Below are 4,713 nucleotides of genomic sequence, written 5' to 3'. Positions count from 1 at the left end.
TTTTATACAAGAAATTTCATGTTGTACTCCACTCCTTTGTGTAAACACAGAGGTGGAAGATTAAGGCTTCGGTAGGTGGAAGGAGGGAGATGGGATCACTCAGAAGGAAAATGAGGTGAGTCAGGGACTTCTAGAGGAAGAGTACAAAAAAAGATCTGGAGTAATTAAATTATAGATAGAGCACTGATTTCAGAATCCACATCTGCCAAATGAGTTGCAGACATCAGCAGATATAAAGCGGATATCCATGGATTTACAGGGCTCTGCTGAATAGTGCAACCATCTCTTCAGTTAAATCTTGTCCTTCATTAGCAGCCATTTGCCTACATTGTCTACTGTCTCTTGCACATCCTCTTGCCAAACATGGCCACAGATCTATCCTTAGAGCTGCATGTGAAGGTTCCTCTCTACCATTCTCTCCTCCTGCTTACCCCAAAGGTGCATATTTTAGGTCCAAGGTCTATGTAGCACATGGGGGTGGAGACTGGGATAGTAGAGGTGGAAGGAATAGGCATATGGGGGAGGGGCATTCTTCTGAATATTCTCTGGGAAAGAATTCAGCACAGGACTGTAAACACAGCCCAGACCCAGGAGTCTCAGGTGCAGTTACAGATAGTTTAGACTTGGATGTGCTGCTCCTTTACAGCTGCACTGTCCAGGAGCTGATTTTCCCCTTTGTAGAGACCTCTGAGCAGGTAAATAGCTTCTTGAGATGAGCAGAAGGGAAGCCCTAGACATACAACTGTAAGAGTCAGGGATCCAATTTCCACTGTTATCTGTTGACACTGTTGCAAGAGTTAAAAGTTTGCATTGTATTTTGTTTCTGTTACTGGCTTAAAATTCAAGGTTTTAGCTAAAATAAGGGAACTCAGTAAAGTCTTGTTTACATGTTAGAACAACCTCAAGGGTTATGCAGACTAAATTAGCCGATGGACCTTTCATAAAGGTGGCCTATTCTATTGAACTATTTTGTTTCTACATGGATTTGTTGCATTGAATACAGCAATGTGCATGGCATTATGAGAATTGGGCATCTAGATAATTCATGAAATATCATAGTGTACATTTCAGTGCATAACGTCTTTTGTGTCCATGAGGCAAATCCTTGTCTTGCTTTTAGTACCTGATTGATGAGCAAATCAGAATGGGAGTTGTAGTTTTATGTACTTTTGATACGAACTTAATTACCTGTTTCTAATGTGCCATCTGCTACTTTTCATTGGCTTGCCATGGTACAAACTATAATGAGTCCCATCTTGCACCAGGCCACTTCTGAAAACAAGAGGGAAAAAAAAAAAATTAGTAGAGTAGGTATACTAAGGTTTCATTTGTTCAGTGTAATATAATTCTTTAAAATGTGTCAATGCTTCAAGGTGCATAGTATTTACTACTGGGAGGAGAGACAGACATGGATATATCCTATGGAAATACACTATCCAGGCTCAGTATACTCCTGCATTACCATTTTAATGTGATCAGGGATCCCTTTCATTGTGGTAGTAGCTAGGTGTATGTATTTTGAGCAGAATTGTTCCTTTTTGTAACTCCATTGATTACCCTTCTACAATCTCACTGGTCTCTCCAAGAACTTATTTACAATGGCCTCCATTACTTTTAGGCTCTGTTTTTTTCAAACTTACGTAAAAGATCTGGATGCCCAATTCTCATTAATTTTAATTCTCATTAATTGAGTGCTGAAATTTATTAGGTGACTGAAAATCTCTCAGCTTTGAACTAGAACTTCAAACAGCCCTTTGTTTCCTGCATTTTTATGAATCCTTTAAAAATCCAAATGTTTGCTCTTAATGTCTTTGAAGGAGGAAAGAATTGCTAAATCAATGCTCGTGGAATTTAAATTCCAAGTTCACATTCCTTTTGGAAAAATTGTCACACATGACTAGTTGCTGTTTCTTTAGTCCTGCTTTTCAAAAATCTCATGCTTCAAACAAGCAAATAATTGCTTTTCATTATTTTTTGTCCTGTATCTGCAGCGTGTTCCTTATATTTTCTTATGTGTCACCACTGATGTCTCCACAATGGCAGAAATTTATCTCTGGTGCAAGACCATTGAGGTTATCTTTCTAATATATTTTTCACTTGGTACACTGTATCTAAACACCTAAATAAAATTAAATATAGCCATGCATTTTAATGATGCTGCATCAGGAACTTAGAAAATTCAAAGAAACTTGAGATAAAAAATTCCAGATTTACTAACTTCTAAAATGATTCCTTCTCCCCACCTTCACAGCTTGCAGATTAATTAATTTATGCACAAAGGAAAATTAGAATATTAGTTGCACAACATGTGTATTGTTTTGTATTTTCATAGATACATCTATTTGGGAGAAATACAGTCAGCAGCTGGGTTGTAAATCAGGACATGCAAAACTGGGAAAAATCACAATATATTGTGAAAAGCTTGTAAGAACATAACTAGATAATGTTAAATATATGTCCTCCAGCCCTTTTTTATCTGAGGACAGATTTTTGTAAAGGTATTTAAAGATGCAAATAATCCTCTAGTAGGATTTTCAGTAGTTCTTAGGCACCTAATCCTTTTGATTTTATCTTTAATGACTTTTCAACCTAGGCAAGGATTGTTTCTCTGTGTATGAAAACTCTACTTACTTTCTCCTCCTAACTCTCACGCTTTATAGATAACTCTGTAGTCAGAAGACTGGGGGGAATTTCTTCCCTACATTCTTTAGGAAGAGCTGTGCATCAACTGCCTTCTGCTACCGAACGTTCAGCTGGCTTGGATCCCTGTGCATAGGGATCTGTCTTAAATCCATCACTGTCAATAAAAATAAGAATGTTTTGCTTCTCACTCTCAAAGGGACAGAATGAAAGTGGGTTTACAACAAGAAGATAAATATATAAAAAAGAAAAATTTAGAAAAGTGGATGAGATGCTCCTATTGACAAGGAAAATCCACACAGAATCACTTAAAGACATTACATAATTTACCCTATTCTAAAACTTGGATAATCTCATTTTGTTGTTTCAATTATCCTCCATGTAATGCACTGCTTCCTTTTGGCTCCAAATTGGCAGTTGTTGAGAAATTCCTTGATGCTACACTTTGAAGCCTTGCTACATAGCGCTGCTACTTTCCTTGGCAGACTTCAAATTGTTACATAGTATGCAATGAGAAACTGAGTAGCAGACAGCTTGTTCCCTAAATATTTGATATTTGTACCTATGTGGGTGTTCACTTGCCTCATGTAAAAGCAAAACAATCAAAACAAAGTAATGAAAATTGAAAAAGATTTTAAAAGAGATCTTTTTACATATTTTCTGCTATTTATTTGGTTTGCTTGCAGTCTAAAGGTTAACACATAAATTATCTTTAACTACAAACAAAATTTGTTTTAAGCACAGTGTTTCAGTTTCATCTTCAGGGAAAATTACTAATCACACTGAGATTTTACAGGAATCTTCCTGCTCTTTTTCCACAAATGCTCAGGGTGTTCTGCAAACCCTTTCATCCTCCCAGTCTTACATCCTCCCACCTTAACTGGTAGTGCTGACAAACCATATGGATTCAAGTTAACCGAGTACTGAATGGGCCTTTGTTCAGGTTCATCAAAGGTAGTTGGCTAATACATAATATTTTCATACTTGGGTTCAAATAATATATAAGTCCCAATTAAAAATGTAAGTGCTTTCAAGATGAAGTCATGTTAATCTTAGTTAAGTCCCTAAATGTTGCATGCAGAAAATACACATTTATACCTCCAAATTGTATATTGGGCTCCTAATTATCTAACTTGTGCCCCCAAAAGTATATGTGCATAAACCGTACCTGCAAGTTGAGGAGTTATTGGTGAAAATTTGTTCCCTAATTGGTCTCATAACGAACATTATTCCACATTATAAAACCACTTTTCAATTATTAGTCATCTTAGGAGAAGGTCCAAACTGAAACAATGAGTTCTGAAAGTGCCTGGGTTGAGAAGAAACAGAAAAACAGGAAATGCCCAACTTTCATAGAAATAATTCACCGCAGTGACTCTCAAAGTAATAGTGAAAAGCAGTGGTCTAACAGATGGTGCCAGAGAAAAATTGTAAAAGCTCATACAAGTGAGAGATGGAAATGACTAAGCAGGTCATCCAATTTTCTCTTTGCATTTATAGGATTTTTTTTCTATCTTAGATCACTTTTAATGTCCTATCTAGTTAAGTTTTTAGTGTCCCAGAAATCAGAGTACCTGCTTGCTATGTCCCTTCAGATACTTGTCTGAAGCCTCAGAAATCTAACTCTATATTTTTTTCCTATTCAGTACAAATATTACCTTTTAAAACTCCCTTCTTTTATTCTACTTTTATTCTACTTGTACTGCATCATGATTTCACTCCTTCTTGAGGTGAAAATATTGGCTCAATCCTCCAATGAAGTGAGGTGCAAAAACTTCTATTTGCTTTAACGAGGAACAAGATTTCATCCTGAGAGTTCATGGCTTTTAAAATATCTATTGTCTATTGTCTGGGGACTATAATATTAAGTCCCCAAATGTAATAATTTCTTTACCTCTCTTTAGCTCTTTCAATCTCTGTCAGCCCCTTCAGGATTTTTGTTGACCTCTCCAAATTCTCACAGATTTAGGTTTTTATTCTTGTTGCATCCCCATTATCCATCCATCCATGTTGTATGGCCTGTTTTTTCTCTCTTTTATTTTTTATTTTAATTATTTTTTCTCTTAACATTTG

At 36.2% G+C, this 4,713-nt stretch overlaps 1 long non-coding RNA gene across 1 annotated transcript; it reads right to left on the bottom strand.

Annotated features, from left to right (window-relative positions):
• Positions 1-887: 887 nt before the first annotated feature.
• On the bottom strand, positions 888-3,937 carry LOC102456167 (uncharacterized). Its single transcript, XR_012905470.2, has 3 exons — positions 3,809-3,937; positions 2,632-2,797; positions 888-1,272 (listed from the first exon to the last, which is right to left on the bottom strand). It is a non-coding gene; the product is annotated as an uncharacterized LOC102456167 (long non-coding RNA).
• Positions 3,938-4,713: the final 776 nt, after the last annotated feature.

The sequence above is a fragment of the Pelodiscus sinensis genome, chromosome 7 (genome assembly GCF_052426305.1).
Source record: "Pelodiscus sinensis isolate ZL-2025 chromosome 7, ASM5242630v1, whole genome shotgun sequence".
Taxonomy (NCBI): Eukaryota; Metazoa; Chordata; order Testudines; family Trionychidae; genus Pelodiscus; species Pelodiscus sinensis.
The sequence above is the reverse complement of the archived record's forward strand: the minus strand, read 5'-3'. Positions and strand labels throughout refer to the sequence as shown.